Here is a 25,743-nt window from a genome sequence, read left to right as displayed (position 1 = left end):
ATTTATTTGTTAGTATCAGAAGTAAATGAACCGAAGTTATCAGACTGCTATACTCCCCATGTTGGAGGCGTTTTCCTCATGAAGTTACATTTTTACCTTGAATTTGAAATTTTGTGCGCTCTTAGGCGAAAAAAAGGTTTTGGTTTTTATGAAACCATTATTTATACATAGAAATAGCTATTCCTACAATTCCCAAGTGCAATTTACCGCGTCAAAAGACGGGGATGGAAATTAGCTTTTATTTGACTCGATTTTCTCATCATTTTCATAAGAAAAACGCCCTCCGATTCTGAGCGCTATTTCGATAACTTCGGTTCATTTACTTCTGCTAGAATGTTATGATAAACAACAATCTTTACCTGATACGCTACTGTAGCTATCCTTGGATTAAGGGCTATCAACGAAATGTTAAGCCTTAGTTCACAAGGCTATAAGTATTAACATCAACTGTTAAACATAATAATAATAAATAATAATAATCAACTAGGCTAATACCCAAGGCACCACCTTATATAGGCCTAAGTCATCAAGCGACTTTTGAAGCCATTAATTCAGGTGGCCGGGTTACAATGCGTAGGAGGGTGGTGGCAAGCCCTGCATGCCACGAGATCGAGCCAACAGCTCCCTACACTAACTATTACCGTTAACCTCGACAAGTTTAACCGAGCAAAATTTTTCGTTATTTTAAATATTTTAATCCTCTCCTTTTATGACTAGTTAAGTAAACAAAATACTTTTATACCTTAAACATTTGATATAACAAATTTATTAATATCACTTGGATTAATTTTAATACGCCGTGTTTTGTAAATACTTACACTCGGTAGCAGATGACATACAGAGCGACGGTAAAAACAAGGAGTAATATATGTAACGTTGATATAAATCATCCTTGCATAAACAGTTTCCTTCCCCTTCTTACCGTAACGAACATTTTATGGAAAGGTCTATTAGATTAAATCTAACTGGTAAATCTCGTAATTACATTCTTACTTTCGGCGACAGTTTTATTCTTCTAACAAAATCTAAAAAAATATATTATGGCAGGAATTATTCATATTTTCCGAAAAGTTGCAAATACTACCACCATAAGTAATATAATATTAGTGTTGTCATTTTACGGAAAAATAAAATGCGGATTTTCCGAATAGGAAAAATTAAAAATTGAAACATTAAAAACCCTTAAGTATTTATGTTTTTAACTTTTTATCGATATAAAATGTCTATTAACAGTAAAAATACTACAAAACATTAATAGTGTTACATTGTTAATCAGTTTAAACTAGTCTAGAGGTTTAGTTTTACTTTTAGATTAGAAAAAATTAGGCGAAAATGCCGCTTTATTTAAATTTGCAAACAATATATTAGACTAATCTTGGACCAAGGACTAATCATGGAATGAAAACTTTTTTTTAAGTATTTTTCGGAAAAATACGGAAACTTTTCCGACTTACAACACTATATAATATGATTAAGTATAACACTATTCTCCCGATGCTAATATTTTTAATTTTGTTTCGCTAAAGATGTATCTATAAGGACTAAGAACTTTCCGCCCGTCGTTAATCTTTTAAAATATTCGGTAACGAGAAATCACCGCCGAAATCATTCAATGTCATACTTATTTTTTATGTTACTTTCGATACCACGTATAACTTATGAAAAATTTAAATTACAAAAAGATAAAATAGTAGCTCTACAATTTCCCAATTAAAAATATTTCGTTATATCACATAAACCATTACGAATAACTTTTGAAGAATGTGAAGGTTTTCGTCAATGTCATTGATATTAATTAATATCGATATATATTATTAACTATACGTAATAATTTAGGATTTAATCATTTCCCAGAAACAATTTCGTAGTTACAGAATTAATAAATCCATCAGCATTTCATAGCACCGCCCTGCAACGTACATTAAAATGGTAAACAATGAAATAGCTTTCAGACTTCTTAAATTGAATAATTTACAGCTAGACCACTTAAAACTGTGAAGAGGGGGCTATTTAAAGACTGCTGGGAGAGCGAGATGCCATCTCCAAGTGGAACCGTTCTCAAGAGGACCATTCAAATTAAAAGAGGGGGCCATATAGCCTCTTAATTTGATGGCAGGGCGCGCGTCTTGAACAAAAGGCGGCGCTACAAAGGACTATAGCTCTCCTTCCCACACCCAGCACCCTTCACGTGTAGTAGAAATTTTCACTTTATTGAAGTCATTCTCTCGTTTAATTCGGCTGGGACGTGATTGGAGCCACGGCTTCTCAAGCTCTCTCAATTCCAATTAAGTTTCATACTTGATTACGCGCTATATAAACCAATATGTGACCAAAAATAATTCTAATGCTATTCAAATGAAAAACATCAGATTTGCGTTTTTTAAAGCCTCATTTGGGCAAAATCAGAAGTAAATGAACCGAAGTTATCAGACTGCTATACTCCCAGTGTTGGAGGCGTTTTCCTTATGGAGTTACATTTTACTACGAATTTGAAATTTTGCGCGCTTCTAGATCGAAAAAAAGTTTTGGTTTTTGTGAACCATTATTTATACAAAAGACGGGGATGGAAATTAGCTTTTATTTGACTCGATTTTCTCATCATTTTCATAAGGAAAACGCCCTCAGATTCTGATCGCTAATTCGATCACTTCGGTCTATTTACTTCTGGTAAAATTAATTAGTAAAAATATTTGCCCAACGATCTTGATTTGGGTGTTTTCAATTTCTATTATGTACTGTTTTAGATTGCTTGATAATTTCTTTGTAATGCAGCGTCTGCTTGAATTTTGTCATATTTTCCTAACATAAATAGCCTTGGAATTTATGAAAGAATTTTTTACTTGTAGTTAAATTACGAAAATAAAATATAAAGTTTACAATGTTGTTATTCATAGCAATTTTTGGTAAATTTTGGTTAGGTTTTTTTCCAAAAGGACTGAATTTTAAGGAAATATAAAAATTAATCTTAAAACGTCTGAAACCATATTTAAAGAATAAAAATCTTTAAAATATATTATAATGCTTTTTTTATAGAAAATCTATTGTAAGAAGATGTGGATAATGTGGTTATTAGTGAGAGTTGAAAAAAATTCCAGGTACCTTTAAACTCCTACTAGTCTCACCTACACGACGGCTGGCTTAGCTATCTAATAACCCAAAGCTTCTAAAATTGTTGGTTTATTAATCCAAATATGATAAGAATTCTTTACTTTTCTGGCCAAACAATGTGGTCATTAATCAATTTCAAAGGTGTGAGAAATTTCGCGGGCGTGGGATTAAGAAAATATTAAAAATATTATTATAAAAAACACCGCCCTCTTTAATCGTCTGCTCAACTCGAATAGAATAAAACAAGCAATTTACCCGTCTATTTTTAATTACTCGCTAGGGGGCGTCGCTGTTTCGCTTTAATTTCACGAGCTGTTCTTTCTCGGCAACTCCTTAATTAAGACAGAACATACATTCATGCATAGACTGGTTTCCGTCTTTGAAGATGTTACGATGGCCTACTCTTAATACTGCGAAGAAATAATTTAGCCTTTTCATTTTATATAGGATATAAATTAGCCTTTTCATTTTATATAGGATATAAATTAGCCATTTCATTTTATACAGGATATAAATTAGCCTTTTCATTTTATATAGGATATAAATTAGCCTTTTCATTTTATATAGGATATAAATTAGCCATTTCATTTTATAAAGGATATAAATTAGCCTTTTCATTTTATATAGGATATAAATTAGCCTTTTCATTTTATATAGGATATAAATTAGCCATTTCATTTTATATAGGATATAAATTAGCCTTTTCATTTTATATAGGATATAAATTAGCCATTTCATTTTATACAGGATATAAATTAGCCTTTTCATTTTATATATGATATAAATTAGCCTTTTCATTTTATATATGATATAAATTAGCCTTTTCATTTTATTTAGGATATAAATTAGCCTTTTCATTTTATAAAGGATATAAATTAGCATTTTCATTTTACAAAGGATATAAATTAGCCTTTTCACTTTATATAGGATATAAATTAGCCTTTTCATTTTATATAGGATATAAATTAGCCATTTCATTTTATATAGGATATAAATTAGCCTTTTCATTTAATATAGGATATAAATTAGCCTTTTCATTTAATATAGGATATAAACTAGCCATTTCATTTTATATAGGATATAAATTAGCCTTTTCATTTTATATAGGATATAAATTAGCCATTTCATTTTATATAGGATATAAATTAGCCTTTTCATTTTATATAGGATATAAATTAGCCATTTCATTTTATATAGGATATAAATTAGCCATTTCATTTTATATAGGATATAAATTAGCCATTTCATTTTATATAGGATATAAATTAGCCATTTCATTTTATATAGGATATAAATTAGCCATTTCATTTTATATAGGATATAAATTAGCCATTTCATTTTATATAGTTCCACGTAGCGGCTAACGTGAGAAACTTCATTAAATATAGTAACAAATTTTCTACCTAGCAGACGAAATTCCACCAGTTAACGAACTTCTCACGTTGGCCGCTACGTGGGTCGATAAACCGAAAAGCTTAATCAATTAAAGTTAGCATGTTTACCCTTAAAGGGAGTATGAACTTCCATGTTTATGATTTCTGCCACCAGGTGTAATAGAAGCTAGAAATCACTGGCGCTAGTTACGTTAAAAAATCAGTCGTAACGCCTGATAGCAGACGATTTTTTATTTAAGTCATACTCCCTTTAAAGGGAACACCAACGTTTGCAGCTCTGGCCGCTCTTGCCTTTGGCTATAAAAGTGTTTGGCGCCACTGTACATGGAAATTTGAAAATTTGAAGGCTCTTCCATAAATATTGCTTTGCAGGTTATATTCTCTTTAACAACGCTTATATTAAAATGGAAAATATTAATTCAAAATTCGTGAACTGTCTATAAAGATGTTGGTTTACGCGGTTATTATAAAGAAAAAAATCTATGAAAAATTATTTAACTGCACCGGTAGGCTTAGCATAATCCAGAAAAACCGGGCCTTGAAACACTCCCTGCCAAAGAAAGTAGAATAATAATAATTCTGGCCCCGTAATAGATAATAGGAAGAATGAATACCTAATATAAACATTAATCACGGCCGTACCCCGAAAAACAGTGAAATCGTGTCAAGTTTCTTAATTAAAGTTGAAAAAACAGCTTTATCCTCTGGAGAGAGAAAAAAAATATTTGCTAACTCGAAGTGCTCCTTGCACGAAAATAAAAGATTACCTCCTTGTTTAAATTGGGGTTAACCATTGCTCAAAATGATGAAAATGGGTCTTTTTTAAAATTAAATAAAGTCAATAATAAAGACTAGCACTGAAAATAAAATGAACGTTATAATAACAAAGATATCGATTCATATATGAGATGGATGAAGATCCATTCACGGGGGTATCGCCATTAGAGGTTCTATTTTTACTTACTAGATGGCGCCATGGTGAAAACTTCACATTATTCGTGCTTCTTTTTATGTTGAATTTCTAATAAGTTCTTTCTTTATAATTCTACATAAATTGTTATTTATTCCGAAATGAGTAATATTTTATAAATTTATCATCAAATCGTTTAAATAATCTTTAAATTTATAAATATAAATAAAACTTTTAAAATCGAACCTAGATCGAATCTTTAAATTATAGGTCACAGAAAGCTTTGAGGTTTCTATGCAAATTAACATATTTAAATATTTAAATTCTCAAAATTTAACTTATTTTTTCTTAAAATTTATAGAGTTTCTCAGACTTTTAAAACCAAAATTTGTCAATTTAATTAATTCAAGCAAGTTAATGAATTTACTTCAGCTTATATTTTAGTGAAAAGGTGATGTTCTATTCGTTTTATTGCAACTTTAAAGGGCCAGAGAATCGTTTTAAGCGTGTGTTTTGTAACGTGGGAAGATATACCTGAGTCACGTGGCAGAAGGGGCGGAGCACCTGAAATTCGCCCCGAATTTTTCAAACAATTTTGTGGACCTTTAACAAACCTTAGATTTTTTTACATCACCTTCATAAAATTTAAAGATTTAAAAATGAAATTTAAACTCCCTAACAAACCTTATATTTTAAAGATTTAAAAATAAAATTTAAATTCCCTACTTCTACCTGACTTTTTACAAATTCTTAAAATTCCCAGACTCTTAGGCCTATTTTTGAAATTATCTTAATATTTAACTCACGACCTTACGCGAACAATCCGTGAATCGTGAGTAGTGTTCGGAATTGTTTATTCATTATCCACAAATTTTCCGATTTATTTAAAAAACGTTGGTAAAAAGAATATAATTTTAACTTATTTAATTATGTTTTTTACGCAACCAAGCATTTATTTGAATAAAAGTGGCATTTATTTAAATAATTGTTTGTTTTATTTAAATAATAGGCTTATTCACTTTCGATTATTTAAACATTTTACAATTTTTATTCAACTATTGGTTATTTAAATAAATATTATTTAAATATAGCTGAACTTATTTTATTCATGGATAAAAATTAATCGAATGCCGAGCACTAACCCAATGACAAAAAGAGGGCGCTTTTGGAAAAATCTTTTCCCTGATTCTAAGAAACTGGGTACGCAGTGATTACCCTTTGCCCCGAAAATGCGAACGCGTTCACAGGCCTGACAGACAGACAGACACGGTGGTTGTATAACCCCTCCTAGGGTACAAAGTCCCCTCGGAGAGGTAAAAATGTTTTTAAGTGAACTGAAATGTCATTTCAAAAACAAATTTTAAGTTCTTAAAATATGAAATATCGTTATGGCAATAATGGGAAAAGGTAATATTTCTTGGTAACGCTCGGCCGTAAGCGAAATCGCGCACCGAAAGCCATAAAGTTTCGACGATTTAGTTCTGCCTCGAAACGCTCAAGGTGTCGGACCTATGTAATTTACGAGTGAGACACGCTCCTACCTTCTTAAATCGTCGTGTCCCGAAGCTTTTCGCGGAGGCTTCATTAGAATGTTGCAACCCCGCGACCGCGCTGAGAAGAAGGGAAGAAAATGAGAGGTGCCAAATTAAATATAAACACGTGCGAATGGAAAAATGTCCCCCGTCCCAATACGTTGACATTACGAGAAATGTTCCAATACAGAAGCGACCATTCAGATGTGAAATAAATTATTCCACTCACGTAGAACGATTTAAAAAGGATTCATTCGAAATTAAGTTAGAAACATCTTCGTGGAAGGTGTCGAGTCATTCGGACAAATATGTTGAAAGATTTCAAACGAATTTACGTGGAAAATAAATATTTGCACTTTCCCTATTTGCACCTCGGTGACCTCGGAGCAATACGTCTTTTTAACTAGTTGGATATTTTACAGTTTCTGCATTAGAGTCCATAGCTGGTTTTTATTAACTTTAACTTTTCGAATATTTTATAAGTTTGACAAATTATATTTGGAATATTTCGAAAGAGTCCAAAAATTTAAAAATTAAAGAGTAAGTAGCAAATTATTCGTTACCGCCTCAATTTTGTTATTAATCGAAGCGCGTACGTTTAAAATACCCAAATATCAAGTTTCGTTGCTTTCCGTTTCGTTGTTAATTAGAAGTAATTAGTAGAAAGCCGAAACAATTTGAATTTTAGCGTGGTGATTGACGTCATTGACTACACGTTATTTGTCATTGGCCGCTATCCCCAACATAGAGTTGAAACAAAATGTAGATGCTACTGATTCCGTGGCCAAAACGTAGATGCCAAAACCGAAAAATCTCCTGTAGAACCATGAGATTCTAACTGAATTTTGTACGCGAGTACTTACATGGTTTACAATTTTCATTGGGTAGACGCCTTAGCACCTGCTGCCGTTGGAAGGGAAAAATTGGAAATTGTCTTCCCCCTTTCTGTTAAACGTTCAGCGAAAAGGCTCGTTCAATGAAATTTGTACACACCACTGCGTTAGCGTGTTTAAAGGCTAGTTGCGTTCTCGTTGTGTTTGTTGCTCCTAAGTGCCACCGTGTATCTTAAGGGGGAAGACTACAGTGGCCATTGTCTACTTTCGCGCTATTTCAACCTGAAATCTTTTAATTTTGTATTTTAATTTAAAAATTAATATTTAAGTGTAGAACAGCCTCTTGTTTAGTGCTTAAAATAATTTTTACAATTTCAAATTTAAAAGTAATTAGGTTATTACGTTTTAATTCGGACCCCCGGAGCTTAACAAGTTGAGCAAGTGCCCAAACTACCCTTTAGTTAGGACCTTATATCTCGTTAACTATTAGAATTATCAAAATTATTTTAAGCACTAGAGGAAGGTTCAGCTTAATAAGAAAAATATAATTCAATTATGTAATTGTTAAGCTTGAACGAAAAAGAGGCTTTTACTGTATTCTTCCCCCTTTAGGATTTTAAATTTATTATTTTGTCCATATAAATGTCAAAACTTTATAATTATTTTTTAGAAAATTCGCCAGTTCATGTAGCTCAGAACACCCTGTACTACTTTGATTTTAAATTAAGTTAGAAATAAGAAAACGTTGAATTTTAAAAGAAAGTTTTATACGGGAGTTATTTAAATTTTTTTAACTAAAACCTTTTCAAAAATGCAATCCTAAATTTTTAGTATCAGTATTTCGGTCAAAAAATATTAAGTAAAAAAATTTGAAAAAAAAGTTGTGGGAAAATGTTTCGGGAAAATTCCTTTGAAGATGGGCTTCACCTCAATTTTTTCCCCTTCCACTTAAGAATTATCAAGGTTTACGGCAAAAAAGCAGCGCTCGGAGTGTTGAAAATGAGACACAGGAGCCTCCCGATAATTCGACGCGCTCCGTATTCGGAATTTACAAATACGATTCAACGAAGCTAAAAGTTCAGAAACCTCCCTTCGAAACAGGAATACGCGAACTAACGTCACCAGAGAGGGTGCGACCGCGTTTTTTAAAAGAAATTTTAAGGTTCACAGTTTTCAAAATTAGTGAACGGCTTAACATTATTAACGGGGTAGGCCTCCCAAATCGTACTGTTCGCACTCTGTCTTTAAAAACTAGAAGATATTTTTTGCGGAAAATTGAAATCTTGGCCATACTGTCGAGGCGTGTGTCAATATTTCGAAAGATTGGAAAATTATATATTTCGTGGTGGGCCTACTCGAAACAATTATAAGTTAAATCCTACACTCCGCGTCCATATACTTTGATAGATGACTAATTTTGACACCTACCGAAACCGATACAAGTTGTCTCAATTAGAGGTCGGCGGAACGAATAAATTAACCGGCAAAATTTCGATTAACCATAAAAAGTTGGATTAATTGTTTTTTATGAACATTTTATACGAATAAACAACGATTTAACATGCAAAAAGAATCGGTTTTTTCGTATATTATTTGCGGTTATGAATAAAAATAAATAATTGGATAATTTCTTATTCAAACGCCGATCTCTAGTCTCAATCAATTAGTACGAAACTGTATATTAAATTGTCTAAGTACTTTTTAAATATCTAATTAAACTAATTTTGACACCTTCCGAAACCGATACAAGTTGTCTCAATTAGAGGTCGGCGGAACGAATAAATTAACCGGCAAAATTTCGATTAACCATAAAAAGTTGGATTAATTGTTTTTTATGAACATTTTATACGAATAAACAACGATTTAACATGCAAAAAGAATCGGTTTTTTCGTATATTATTTGCGGTTATGAATAAAAATAAATAATTGGATAATTTCTTATTCAAACGCCGATCTCTAGTCTCAATCAATTAGTACGAAACTGTATATTAAATTGTCTAAGTACTTTTTAAATATCTAATTAAACTAATTTTGACACCTTCCGAAACCGATACAAGTTGTCTCAATCAATTAGTACGAAAATGAATACTAAATTGTATACTTTTTAAATATCTAATTAAATAGATTAGTCACCAGTAATGTAAAGGTAAATGTAGTTTGAAAAATGGAATTTCAAATTGTTAATGTGGATTTTAAGATTTTATAAATGATTTTCGATTTTAGATCAAGCTGGCGAGAATTTGCTACCATGTTTCATGATAATTAGCTATGATTTAGAGATTTTAGTGAAGTATGGAATAAGTAAAATTTTTCAAAACGGTAAAAATTTTATGATAAATTGTTTTTTAATTGTAATTAAGTTTCTGGTAAAATTACAACGGTATTTGCATTATTAAGTGTTGAGACCCATTAAATTATCTTTACTTACTTACAATACTTAAATTATTATTATTTATTTAAAGTAAATTATAGTCGTTTTCATTTACGTAATATGCTTTACTTGCTTAAAAGGAAACCAACATCTAAAATGAAGCCATTAGAAGTTCAATTTTATTGCTTTTATTTATACTAGATGGCGCCCATTTAAAACTTTATCGGGAAGGGATGGATTACTTACCAATTTATTAGAAAAAACCAACTTTAAACACTATTTTAAGAAATGTTTTATGTAAAAACTACAAACTTAAGTTAAAGTTAACATTTTAATATAATTTAAAATTATTACCCTGAGGACGCCATCTGGTTCAACTTATGGTAATTAATAATTGACCCACTAATGACGTTACTCTTACGAATGGATCTTACCCCTTGACAAACGTACACTGGTCTATAGGCTTCGAGCTTAAAAAAGATAGCGCCATCTACTTTAATACCTGTCAACTAAATGTGTGGAGAAATGGCAGATGACTTTTGAATATGAATTTTCTTTAACTGAAACGTTCAGCTTTTATATCGAGATAATTTTGAATGAGCAGACAGCTTTCACACATTCTTTTTAAAACTCAGTCGGTAGGTGGCGATATTTCTGACCACAGTCTTAACTACGCACGAAGTTTATTGAAAACCATCGATTAAAATAGCAAAAAAATCACCGAACAATTCAACATAAAACGCTTGACAATACGCAATTCCCGCGCACCATCTACATTCATTACCGATAAAACGCCTTACAAGGAATTTCAATCAAACGTTCGTTCAAATCAACGAATGGGTTGATCAATTGCGAAATCAAAATGGGGTGGTATAGCAAAGTTACAGTAGATAACTCTCGAGAACGAAAAATAATAATATTTTCCTCAAATTCGTTTCGCGGTAAATTGAGCGCGCAAGAACACTGGTGGTCCACCATTTGTAATTGATGAACATCAAGCGAAAGGGGAACTGAATAGGGTCAAAGACGCGATCTCGAGGGCGTACGAGAAGAATTAAGAGAATGCAATCCAAATATTCTGCCAATGTTCCATAAAGGTTGTATTCGTTTCTTGCGCAATCAGACGAGCGTCTTATTCGAAGAGAGCCCAACTCAATTTTGAAATCGAAAACTCACGCTGGCTTCGAGAACCCACGCGCATCAAATGTCAGAAAAACACTTCGAGAACCACGGGCCATAAAAAAATAGCAAAGTTTCGGAGATATGGCGGGTTTAATATACGTTAGTTATTAACGGACAATGACGAAACTGGGGTTATTTTTTAGGAGTTTACAGGGGGTTATCTCTAAAGCTTGATTGGATTTTTGTGGGGCTGCGTTCAATCAAATTGCACCAGATACAACTTCCGCATTGTTGAAGCTAATCTCAACTTCATTTCGTAACCGATGTGCGAGCCTTTTCAGAAATCTGCTGGTGTAGCGAGTAATAGAAAAACTTTATTTCAAGATACCCGAAAGAAATGTAGGGAATTTGATAAATATCTAGAAATACAAAAGAAATGTAGGGAATTTGATAAATATCTAGAAATACAAAAGAAATGTAGGGAATTTGATAAATATCTAGAAATACAAAAGAAATGTAGGGAATTTGATAAATATCTAGAAATACAAAAGAAATGTAGGGAATTTGATAAATATCTAGAAATACAAAAGAAATGTAGGGAATTTGATAAATATCTAGAAATACAAAAGAAATGTAGGGAATTTGATAAATATCTAGAAATACAAAAGAAATGTAGGGAATTTGATAAATATCTAGAAATACAAAAGAAATGTAGGGAATTTTAGAAATATCTAGAAATACAAAAGAAATGTAGGGAATTTTAGAAATCTAGAATTCCAATAGATAAAATAGGGAATTTTAGGAATCTAGAATTCCAATAGATAAAATAGGGAATTTTAAGAATCTATAAATTCAAAAGAAATATAGGGAATTTGATAAATCTAGAAATCCAATAGAAATATAGGGAATTTGATAAATCTAGAAATCCAATAGAAATATAGGGAATTTTATGAATCTAGAAATCTAAAAGAAATATAGGGAATTTGATAAATCTAGAAATCCAATAGAAATATAGGGAATTTTAGGAATCTAGAAATCCAAAAGAAATATAGGGAATTTAATAAATCTAGAAATCCAATAGAAATATAGGGAATTTTAGGAATCTAGAAATCCAAAAGAAATATAGGGAATTTTAGGAATCTAGAGATCCAAAAGAAATATAGGGAATTTCAGGAATCAAGGAATCCAAATGAAATATATGGAATTTGATAAATCTAGAAATCCAATAGAAATATAGGGAATTTGATAAATATCTAGAAATACAAAAGAAATATAGGGAATTTTAGGAATCTAGAAATCTAAAAGAAATATAGGGAGTTTTAGGAATCTAGAAATACAAAAGAAATATAGGAAATTTGATAAATCTAGAAATCCAAAAGAAATATAGAAAATCTAGATAAAAAAATAATATTTTAAGTATTTCCTATATTTCTAATAAGAAATATTTTCCATATCTTCAGAGAACTATGCGAAAATATCCAATAAATATATGATAAATTTGAGAAATATTTGTGAAACATCGAAATAAATCCCAGAAAATATCGGGAAATCCCAAATACCGAAATAAAAAGGAAATATCATAAATATTTTTAGTTAAGAAATTCAAAAAACATTTTATTTTTTTACTTTTCGAAGCGGTATTATTCGTAACCTCAGAATAATAATAACACACGTTTCATAACCCTGTTACATACGGCAATAGAAAGCCCGCGAAACAAAAGCAGGGTTGGCAAGTTTTAAACAAAATGTTTAAAACAAGTGTTTAAAACACGTTTAAAACAAATATTTTAAACAAACACCAATTTGTTTTAAACGTTTTAAACTATCTGTTTTAAACATGTTTTTTATAAGGTAAATTTTCATTGTTTTTTTTGTAAGATTTTGGTTATTCAATATGAGGGAAAAGGTAGATAAAAACCATTCCAAGGCTCTAAGAAAGGTAAATTGTATTGATAACGGGTAGTTTGATTTTAAGATTATCTGAAAAGAGCGACTCGATATGATTTCATAAATTTCCTACCAGTGCAAAAATCCTACGAACGCATTGAATTTTGTCTTTTTGTTTAAATAGAATGTATATAGCTGCCAATATACATCTATTTGGGACACTACCTATGCACAAGATAAAAGTTGGATTGCTGTTTAGTCGGGTTGTGCCGGGTTTTAAGTAACAAGAAACACGGCCGGTCTGGACAGATCGGGTTACAACCGACTAGGTGGCACTCCTAGATAAAAATTAAGGGATTTCGGTCTCCTTTCTCGATTTTTTAGAAATTTTATGACGTGATGGAAGTTTTAAGTTTATAGAGGTATCTAAGTTCTTATTTTTTATAACATTGTTTATTTGTGATGATTTATGACTGCAGACGTGCACATTTCAATAAACCAAAACTCAAAACAATGTGTGGATAACTAGCTATTTTCCCTTTTCTTAGTACTATGCGACCGAAAATTCCAGGATGATAGCTATATTAAAAACCCTACTACAGGTTAGGTAGTATTTGCATGGGGCATCGAAAACCCTAAGGCCGTCAATGGTTGGTCAACAACGCTTAGCGAAATTCTTGGCTCGTTTAAATAAGCGTGTACTCTTTGGTTCTTCTCCCTGTGAGTTTATTTTAATACCATAAGTGGCATAATTACCCTAAGTCAAGTGTGCCAATATGAGCCTTTCCCACAGAAAATCTTCAATTAGAGCTTGTTCTAAACAGACCAAAGAAACGTAGGACTCGCGAATTCCGTTCAAGTACCCTATATGGTATTTTTAATGCTCGCGCCGCAGACGCCGCTTCGCAAACACATGACGTAAATTTCGTCACTGGAAAAAATGACGTCATTTACGTCACTTTCGTTAAACAAGGTATCATTAAAAAATTCATCTTATTGACACACTTAGGGTAATTATGCCACTTATGATAATACGTTTAATGATACGTAATATTTCTTTAAATGAGTTTACTAGTGAGTCTGATTCATAAGTATAATGAATAGTTTAAAACGTGTTTTAAACATAGTTTTTATTGTTTATTATGTGTTTTTTATTGTTTGATTTAAAAACAGTTAAAAACAATGAATCTTGTTTAAAACAAAAAAAAACATTGTTTTTGCTCTTTTTGAAAAAAACAAGGATTTTGCCAACCCTGAACAAAAGCAATTAAGAACAACATGTAGGTGTAGCCAATTCGTGCAAATCAACGTGTTTTGGCAAGGAAATTAAAAAAAGTAAACTTTTGAGGAATTCCACCTCAAAGTCCTTAGAAAAATCTTTAACCTTAATCTATTGTTAAATAAAATCATTTTATTCTTCGCTAAATTTCATACCAAATGAATAGAAAATATTTCTCCCATTAAGTCATTAACCGTATCACATCCGTAATGAAGTTCGGAAACTTAAGTATAATAAAATGGGTTGAACGTGAGAAAATGGAAAAACGCGTCTCAAAACTATTCGGGGAGTCGAACTCGCGTCGTTTTCATCTTGTCACATACGGGCAACGAAAGTGACACTTTTAGCGAGTTTTCGATACGGGCGCAATTAGCGGTCTTTTCCCTGGAGGACTTGGAAACACAGCCGCGTGATTAGCCAGCCTATCGTAGCCCGTTTGGCTTATCCGACGCTCAATCTCGACTCGTACGTTACTCGCTTCGAGTACCCAATCGCTCCAAACTTAATACCGTTAGAACGGAATCTGTCCGGCTTAGCGACCGATTTGAACGATAAGAACGCCAGGTTGATTACTCGGGGATATTTCCCGGTTCAGATTAACAATATAAATACGAATTAATTCTACAATAGTAATAAGATACACACGTATATTTAATTCAGGAATAAATCTATATCTTGACGAAGGTGTAATATAATCAATTCGACACTGATGAAATTTGTGGTGCAGCGAAACCTATAGGAATGGATAAATAGAAGATAGACCAAACTATATCGCGTATTTACTATAGTCCATATACGGGGTGTTTCAATGGGTTATGCAAAAATTTTAAGGAGTTGTTAGGGGGTGAATTGAGAAGCATGCCTGTTTTTTCCCCATTTTCCTACGATGAGCTAAAAGAGCGCCAGAGAGCTTCAAAGTTTGGTCTACTAGCCCCTAGTAGTAGGCAGCAACAAGCGCCAAACCAAGCAGCAGGAAAATACGAACATTAAAGTTTGTGTTCGTGTGATAGGTAAAAAAGGACTTTGTAAACAAATCGAGGTAACCAGCGTAAAAAATTAAACATAAACCGTATTTAAAGTCGTGATGGACCGCGATTTCTCATCAATTTCAAAGTTCAAACTGCAACAATGGAGTTCAAATCGGAAGAACTGGCGGATATTCATTTAGTGTATGGACTAGTGGATGGTAATGCTTTGGCTGCTCAACGTCTCTAGCAGGAAAGGTATCCGAACCGGCATGAATGAATATTTGAATGAATATTTATTTTCCCATTAAAATACAAATCCCTTTTATAACAGGGAGGAAACCATTTACTGGATTCGCGGCGCATCCCCGTGCTTGTTGCAGTCTACTTTCAGGGGCTAGTAGGCCACACTTTGAAACTCTCTGGCGCTCTTTTAACTCATCGTAGGAAAATGGGGAAAAAACGGGCATACTTCTCAACTCACCCCCTACAACTCCTTAAAATTTTTGCATAACCTTTTGAAAAACCGTGTATAGATAATCTAATGGAAACTCCTAACTAACAATTTCGTATTGAAAACTTTTGCTATATATAGTTTTGCAACGACCACAGCCAGAGTTTCCATTAATAGGAAGACTACGGGAACACGCTAAATACAATTATTTAAAAAGAAAAGAAGCTAGTGAAAGAAAAGTAAGAAACGGAGCGCACTCTAAAAACTTGGTAATTCAATTCCCCCGTTGGGAAGAGCCGAGTCCCGCCTGCTAAATTTAGAACGTGCCGAAATGCGGTAATTTGCCACAGAAATCTTCACCACCTCCTACGAACAGTTCGGACGGAAGAAAAGTCCGAAAACCGCTTCAATCCTTGAGAGGGGAAGCTAAGAGCCGGTCCGAAATAAGCAAGCCGACCATACGGCCGACCACAACCTCCGACCATCGCGTTCCCGCGGACATGACCGTCGTAATCGCCACTGTACAGAGCGCACCGTCACTTCCGCTTTCGAAGAAACTGTCTATCGAGGCTGTCGAGGCTTTAAATGGATGATTCTGGCCCGCGGTCCACCAAATAAAAGGGCGCCGTAAGGAAGGCTTTCGAGCAAAGAGAAGGGAGCTTTTTGGTCTTATCCGCGGATGGCGCTGAGGAGGAAGACTTTCTGAAACCGCCGCTAATGAAAGCGCCAAATTCTTTAGAAATTCTAATTCGGAGGCGTTTGAGGGGTTTCGTGGTGGAACTCTCCCAGCGATACGCCAAAGTGCAGTTACGCCATGGATGAATACAACCTCGAGAGTCCGAATATACCCGAAAGAGTCGGTTTCCCGGAACCCATTAAACTTACACCGTTTTCCTTCCGCCAAACCAGAAATTACAGACACTCAAACGTTGTTCTTTCATTTTAAACACGAAGATGCTACCCAATATACAGCGGTGTGCTGTCTTTCTACAAAACCATTAAAGGTACAAATTTTAAATATACCTGGTATATTAAACCAAATTGTATCTAGGGTCCTGAAATTGAAGCCATGCACTGACGCCGTCATTTCAGAAACATTTTTTTTAACGCGGTGCGATGGATGTTAAAAACATAAGTACGTTGAATATAGAGCCTAAAGCCTAGTTAACGCTAGGGCAAAAACGCCACAACGGTGAAAGTGAACGCAACGGGAATATTTCGCGTCGACGTTCACCGTCGGGGCGTTTTTGCCCTAATGAAAACCAGCCATTACACCGCCGAGTCATTTACTTTTCTAAATTTCGTTAACAAAATCTCTTTAAAGACTGTATTGAAAATAGTAAATTAGGTTTCTACCATCAAAATAGCAAGATAAAAATTGTTGAACAAAATATACACTACTGTTCAAGATTATAGGTTTTGATAACAAAGTCTATAGAATCCAGCAAAAGGCGCTTCAATAAAACATCTTCAAGGAAACCACCAAGAAGTAATATTTCCATGTGCCAGCTAGGAGCAACAAACACAAGGAGAAGGCAGCTAGCCTTTAAACACGCTAACGAAGGGTTGTGTACGAATTTCATTGGACGAGCGTCACGAGCCTTTACGCTGAATTTTCCCCTTCCGACGGCAGCAGGCTAAAGAGTCTAGTCAATGAAAAACGTACACAAGAAAATCCACGACTTTTGACGGGTTGCGTTCTCCTTGTGTGGGGTGTTGTGTTTGTTGCTCCTAGGTGCCAGGACCTGTAAGATATGCAATAAGTGTTTCCTTTTAACCAAGTCTTTTTTATACATATTAAGGCTTAACAAACGAGAAGGTATTGTGTTTACCTCGGTGTTTACAGGTGAAAAGTTTTCATTATTTCAATAAGTACTGGCTCTCGGAAATATTACTTCTTGGTGGTTTCCTTGAAGATGTTTAATATAAGCGCCTATTCCAATGTTGTTAGTACAATACAGCACTTCGGTATAGGGTGGCGGAGTGGTTAGAACTTTCGCTTCGCCGGGTTCAATACCAACTTGTGCCACTGGGTGCAAACTCGGAACAACTTCTTCCGCGTAGAGTTTGCAAGCTCTCTCCCCACTGGTTTAAGGGGTTTTCCTCCTTTCCACAAAACCTTGTAGAGGTTAACGGTGATAGTAAGTGTAGGGAGTTGTTGTCTCGCGCGGCATAAAGGGCTTGCCACCAACCTCCTACGCATTGTAACCCGGCCACCTGAATTAAAAGGCAATAAAAGTCTCAAGATGACTTGGGCCTAGGATGTTGCCAAGGGTATTAGAGTAGCTGATAATTATTTCAAGCGTATAGTCAATAAAGTGATTTCTACTATCAGAAAAGAGTACGTAATATCCCATTTCTACCAAACTTAAATAGTAGTTGTTTTCGAAATACTACCGTAGATGGCGCCACAATATATACTGAAGTGAGATATTGCATTTTTAACAAAATTTCAAACATAGTGAGTGCTAAACAACAATAGTGTTTGAATACCGCACGAAAAGAATGTGGAATGTGGCTGGATATGAAATTGAAAAGGTTTTCCATTGTACGAACACAACTGACTCGTGAGAAAGTGTGGAGTAAAGGGCGAGCCTCGCATAGTTCGTATCACGGTGCAGTGGCTGAACATCTCCCTCGCGCGCTTGGTCGACCTTTCCCCTTGAGGCTAAGTTCGAAAACTCTGAAAAGGCGAACGTCAAAACCGAATGCAAATATTTGTTCGTCGCTTAGAAAACAATTTTTAAGCCCGCTCCTTTATCAAGTTACTTCCTCGCGATAAACGGACAGAGACGCTACACTATTCTACCCCGTTTCTACCCTATTGTGTATCGAAAACTTACTCAACCAAAAATAAATAACAAACTTTGAAAGTAACCGAGAGCAAATACGTACATGAAAGAAAGTTGCACCCCTTCGAGCTATTTTGTCGAGCCGAAAATTGGCGTCCAATTTTCTATTACACAACTACTTATACAGTCTTACGGAGTTCTTAAATGTTTTCCTAATATCAAAGGTCGAATGCGACGTCTTAACGCGGAGTTTTTAGTTTTATAGTGGTTCGATTAGCGCTGTTCAAAGGCAGCGTCTCGAGGTTGACGTTCGAAGGAATTTCGACGTATACTTTAAACTCGAAGTTTATCGATCCATAGATTAATCTTCGTCTTGGTGGTCAGTGTCTGTTTCGGATATCACTTTTCTAGCTCAGCCTCCTTTCTTTTCGACGAGCGAAACTAGCCCGCGGGACTGAATTCGAACAGCGAAATATTAATTAGAAGCTCTTGCTTTTCTTTATTTTTCGCTCCAGACATAGACAGCCATCAGCGAAATATATCCATCCATTAGAGATAACATGTATTAGCCTAGCTGATTATTACCTTCGTAGGCTACTTTTTAATGGGAAGAATTATCAAGATACACCGCACCACTGCTCAAAATATTCCGACTGTAAAAATTTACTAATATACAGATCATATTTTCATTCTGTAATAGTCTTAGAAAATCCCAATTATTTTTATTCTGGAACGAATTGCAAAAACTCAGCGGGAGCCTGCGAAGGTAGATGTTTCAATGACATATACTAATACCATAAGTGTATAACAATACACATAAGTGTGACACTTCCTATTCTTCACATGCAAAAGGTTTACTGACAAGGAGACGACCCGAGGTTATAATCACCGATTTTGTTCAAAGTCGAGTATAATGTACACCTCCATGTAACTTGAAAAACATACAAGGGAAAAGTTGCGACGGGCTTTCGTTTTGCCATGGCAACCGAAAACATTTTTGACAAAATGATTTGGAATTATTTCCATTGAAAATAACATGGGAATCTGAAGGATTTTAAGGGTCCCCAAATTGACCAAATTGCATTTAAACTTGATTAAATTAAATTTTTAAAATCAATTTTAAATGTATTTTTAACGGTTTTGAAATTTTAAAATTTTTACATTTTTTTAAAGGTTTCAGATTCCCATGTTATTTTCAATGGAAATAATTCCAAATCATGTTGTCAAAAACGTTTTCGGTTGCCATGGCAAAACGAAAGCCCGTCGCAACTTTTCCCCCGAAGGTTCTTTAACGTACATGGAGGTGTACATAATACCCGAGTTTGAACAAAATCGGTGATTATCACCTCGGGTCGTCTCCTTGTGAGAGCTATTCACAAGACGGACTGCATTACGGGCTTAGGCGCCATTTTGCGTCTGCTTGTTCCCGCGTCACACGTAGTCTTTGCCAGTGCCACGCTAGGGGGAGATTTTCTTCTTGCGATGACGTCACTCCGTTACTATCTCTCAGTAAAATATTCCCCAAAGTGACAAACTTATGGAACAATATTATAGACTTATGGCTAAGCTAATACCCAAGGAACCACACAGGCCTTAGTCAACTAGTGACTTGTAAAGCCAATAACCGGTGGCCGGATGAAATTGCGTATTGTAATTGGTTTTGAACAATTTTCTTAAAGGATTGTTCCGTAAATATAATATAAGAGGTATCTCCGAATTTTTAACGTAGTTTTTAGAGAACAAATTGGGAACTCTAATGGATTTCCTTTGTCCCCATTAAAGAAGCTAATTAGCTGGTTTTATTCTTTAAATTCGATTAAAGGGACACGAATTAGACTGATTAAATTATTCACCTAGTTAAAAGGGAACTTTAAATGCAGTGTCCGTTACGAGAAAGGTTTATTTTCAGGGATTACAATTGCACACGAGTCTTGAAAACGAGCTCGTCTTCCACAAATAAATTATTCAAAGGAGAAGACTTTTAAATACCCGAAGTCATACCAGATGGCACCAACAGTTTGAAACAAAAATATACGGAATGTCTCCTGAGTTCATTTGTTTATCGCTTAGACGTAAAACGAAAAATAGTGTTTCAAGTAGTTTTTAATTTATTTCCTTCCCGTCAATAATATTAAATTGGCGCCATCTAGTATAAATGAAAGCGTTAAAGGCCTAGGTTTTCTTCTGCCTGTCCCCCTTAAATTAACTTCCCTGAAAGCAAATACCCTGGTGGTAGGCCAACCGCTGAACCTGTTGGCCCGCTTTAGTCCCATTCGACCGAAATCCCATTCGATCGAAGGCGGTTTTTGAGGTGTCCCATTCGACCGAATTCCGCCGAAACGTGCGGTTTTTATGTGTCTCATTCGACCGAACGCTGCTATATAAATTGGAAAATAAAATGGAATGAGCATGAATTTTATTTTTATCTTCACCTAGTCAAGAAAAGTAACTGAACCAAAACTGAAATAGCAAACTTAACTAACTCTAACTCTAACCTAACCTAACCTAACCTAACCTAACCTAAACATGGATCTTCGATAGTACATACCTTATAAATAAAATACCAAATCACCCCGCCAATTGGGCTACATTTTAAAATTCTTTCGGTCGAATGGGATTCGGTCGAATGGGATTCGGTCGAATGGGATTTCGGTCGAATGGGATTTCGGTCGAATGGGAATAAACGGTTGGCCCACCACCAGGGTATTTGCTTTTCAGGCAAGTTATTTTAAAGGGGGACAGGCAGAAGCAAACCTAGGCCTTTAAAATCAAACCTCTAATGGCTTCCCTCGAAATGTTTGTTTCCCTGTAAATAAGAAGGCAAAATACGCCTAGGAGCGCATTAAACATTTCCCAAGCCTTGGGACTCTACAAGTCGTTTTAGGCTAAGGAAATGCCGTGAAACGCCTTATTTAACCCCACTAATAACTATAGTTAACTAAGTTCCTATTTTTATCATCAAGCCTTTAATTTAATTTTATAACGCTCCTAACTCAGTTTTTAAAATGTGGCAGCTTTATGAATTTTTTAATGTTAGATTTTTGGGGTTTATCGGGAGAGGGGGAGTAGAAGCTACTTTAGCGCCATCTCTCGTTTGCTTTCTCGCATAATTAGTCCTTTGCCCCTGGTAATTAAACTGATAACAGGCTTCCGCCAGGGGGGTCGAGCTCCACTCTTTTTCCATATTAAAACGCCCTACCCAATCCAGTTAAAAATTCAGTCATCCTACAGCGAGGTCGAAGCCAGCACGAGGGTACAGTCTACGAGATATTTCCATATCGGGTAACCATATAACTAGTATTCGGCTGTATCTTGGAATAAAATCAAGCCCGCAGAGCTAAGCTATATAGACACCTTTTTTCTTTTAATTCAAAAACGAAGCGTTTCGAAATGAAAGGGGGGAAGCAATCTGTTGGGATCGTCCTTGATGGGGGCTGCGGCCCCAGGCAAGGTCTTAATAACCGCGATCTAGTATATCCCGAAAAACGTTTCGAAAACTTTATCAAAATACAATTTCTTTTTGACTCTGAAAACTGGTCTTTTTTTGGTTGATTGAACTTTGGGCCGGCTGCTTCGGCGTTACGATTATTAGCCTATAGGCTGTTCTTACTACGCGAATAACACCAGATACGTCATTTGAATAATAATTTAAATATTCAGGATATATTGACGTCAGACAGGGCGATTTAACTTCATCAAAGGAGTGTCCCAGAAATTAGATAGAAAATAATATACAAAATTTCTAATTGCATCCAACTCGAAATTGTTTGTCAAATGAGTCTCAAACTTATAAATGATGTTAGAAATGAGATAGGGCCTATTAAGGGGGAAGAATACAATAAAAGCCTCTTTTTCGTTCAAGCTGACCCTCATCTTTAATTAAATTAACGTTTTAAACGGTTTGCTTTGCTTGTGGCTTAAGGAATTTTAAAAAAAATAAAACCGTAGACATTATATGAAAACCTAATTTAATTTTTGAAATTTGGCCAAGAATTTCGGGAAGAATACAGTTAAAGCCTCTTTTTCGTTCAAGCTGAACGTTTCTGTTTTAACAATTACATAATTGAATTATATTTTTATTATTAGGCTGAACCTTCCTCTAGTGCTTAAAATAATTTTAATAATTCTAATATTAATAGTTAACGAGATATAAGGTCCTAACTAATGGATAGTTTGGGCGCTTGTCCAAATTGTTTAGCTCCGGGGGTCCGAATTAAAACGTAATAACCTAATTACTTTAAAATTTAAAATTGTCAAAATTATTCTATTCACTAAACAAGAGGCTGTTCTACACTTAAATATTATTTTTTTCAATTAAAATACAAAATTAAAAGAGTTCAGCTTGAAATAGCGCGAAAGTAGACAATGGCCACTGTAGTCTTCCCCCTTAAACATTTATGCAACGGAATACAATAACTTATAAAATTAAGTTAGCTAGCTCCAAGTTACCACTTTGAACAAGTTTTATTATAATTACGATGTTTCTGTTTCATTATAGCAACTTTCAACGTTTGTTTCCTCGGTACAACAACAATAATAATAATATGAATAAGACTCATTTACAATGTTTACACTTTGTTTTGAAAATTACCACCTTTATACGCTCATTCAATGCGGCCTTAGTTCAAGCGAAATTGTATTACAAGGGAGAAAGAGCCTCAATATAATCAGAATACACCACTACGAAAATGAAGCGCCATCTACTATCAGAAAAGATAAATAATAATAACAATAATAATACTAATGAGCTATGTTTATAACCTGCTGGCAACAAGCCTGAGGCCTTTTTAAGAACGATACAGGATAATTTAAGCAGCTTAGTAAAATGTTTAGGTCCCGCTAAACGCCGATGTGTAGGCCGCATCACGGCTCAATAATTACCGCTTGTATTACTCCGCCTAGCCGTAATTCGTAAATAAACACCGAATGAACAAAATAGATGACACCCCAATAAAATTTAAAATAACATAATTTGTAAATAAACACCGAATGAACAAAATAATTAAAACATTTCCGGGTTAATGCAAAAGGGGCGATAACAACTTAATCTAGAATCGGGGTTTTTTTTTGGTCTTCGGTAAAGAATCTTTTGAAAATGGGTATCATAGAGAAGTACTTTGTAGGTCGTTTGGCAGGATTCGTGGCGTCACCTCGAACAATTAAAGAGCGGCCGGGACCCGCCTCTGACCGCCGTCGCGATAATTAGAAACTCGTTAGCGTCCCAATTACATCGATTCTTATCAAACATTATTATTAATATTATTAATAATTATTACAAGTAAGGGTAATTAAGCATTCTGGTCTCCCAGCTAACCCCTTCGCTGTAGAACAGGGATGTGATAAGTGAACCGTCGTCGCTAGAAATGTCATTAAACCGTCGACGACGAAAGGACAAAAATATTTCAACTTTATAACGACGGCGATAAAAATTAATTAACGCCATCTAGCGTACGGAAATTAAAATTATAGTATACATCGTACGCGCTCCTCTCTCTATCTCCCCGACGCTGCCATTTAATCTCCGCGATTAAAGCTTTTAAGACGCTCTAAAATAAAAGGCGCTAATTTATCCGCGAATAAATTGTCTTTGGCAACAACGGTCCTTATGGTGGTTGTCAATCGAGGGGCTAGCAACTTCCTTGGGTATTAGCCTAGCTGATTATTTATATTTATTATTAAATTGTGTACACCCAGGGCTGGCGCTAGGATTTTCGGGCCCCAGGTTTTTTTTGGAAATAGTCAGATAGTTTTAGTAGGCACCCGTTCCGGCGGCCCCTTTCGGACTAGCTTTAAAGTTTAAAATTATTAACAATGTAACACTATTAATGTTTTGTAATATGTTTACTGTTATTAGACATTTTATATCGATAAAAATTTTAAAAAATTAAAAACCCTTAAAAAGTAATTTATGTTTCAAATTTTAATTTTTCCAATTTGCGGAAAATTTTCCGGATTTTATTTTTCCGGAAAAATTAACAATACTACAATATTGGCTAGCCTGTAACCGGGCCCTGACTCGACCTAACCTTTAACCAAGGTAATTTATGAGTTGGCTAGATATTCCAATTATGTTCCAATAAATTGAGTTTACTCTACTCTAGCAATAATAATCAGCTAGGCTAATCAGCTAGGCTAATACCCAAGGCACCACCTTAGGCCTAAGTCATCAAGCGACTTTTAAAGCCATTAATTCAGGTGGCCGGGTTACAATGCGTAGGAGGGTGGTGGCAAGCCCAGCATGCCACGCGAGCCACCAGCTCCCTACACTCACTATTACCTTTAACCTATACCAGTTTTTATGGAAGGGGAAATTATGGAATTACATATAGACTGGAATTATAATCCAAAATCAAATAACTATATTATGTTTAGCAGCCTATATTTCAGTGGTCTAAATTCATGGGTATTTGTTTTCGTTTGACTCCAAGTCACCTGTTAATCGAAGTAGAAACAATAAAATCCCATTCCATATTCCTCAATCTCATCTGAGGAAAGGTGCACTCAAATATTCAAACCGTTACTTAAATGGTATTATTGTTTTCTAACTTGACTGAATCGCATACGCAGCGTGGCCAGTGACTGTTAGCATCCATTGCCAAATAGCAAACAGACCGAAGTAAAACGAAGGATGCAAATATCTTCAGAAGCATTCTTATATCTAATACATACTGCAACTTTAAGTGGTTCAGCTTATTATGTTAATCCAAGTCTCAATATTTTCTACTTAATTTAGTCGGACAGCGCGCGAGATAGTCTAGTATAAAGGGGGAAGTCGCCTACACGATGCCAAGTAAGGAGGACACGCTCTCGAAACGTGACAAACCAGTGGGACGAAGGCGACAGAGTAAGGGAAATTAAGGACTTCAGTTATACAAGCTCGAGACCAAGTCTAAACAACGCGAATTAACCAAATTCCCGCCATTTCAAGCATCCCCCTTTTCTCGATTTAAACCCTTTATCTACTCTCCGTTGTATAAATAAACTTGGGAGGCTATAAATTGAGCAAGATGCGCTAATGAGGGACCAGCGGCCGCCCAGGAACGTTTGTCATACGGTTAAAACGAGCGACCCTTCGCAAATAAACCATATCCCGTGT

At 34.7% G+C, this 25,743-nt stretch overlaps 1 protein-coding gene across 2 annotated transcripts in view; it reads right to left on the bottom strand.

The window, feature by feature from the left end:
• The window catches only part of LOC149936373 (putative peptidase C1-like protein F26E4.3), a 110,658-nt gene that overhangs the window by 27,328 nt on the left and 57,587 nt on the right, over nucleotides 1-25,743 (bottom strand). The window lies entirely within an intron of this gene.

This window comes from Leiobunum rupestre, chromosome 7 (assembly GCF_980474605.1).
Source record: "Leiobunum rupestre chromosome 7, qqLeiRupe1.1.hap1, whole genome shotgun sequence".
Classification (NCBI taxonomy): domain Eukaryota; kingdom Metazoa; phylum Arthropoda; class Arachnida; order Opiliones; family Sclerosomatidae; genus Leiobunum; species Leiobunum rupestre.
This window is presented reverse-complemented; position numbering and strand designations above follow the sequence as displayed.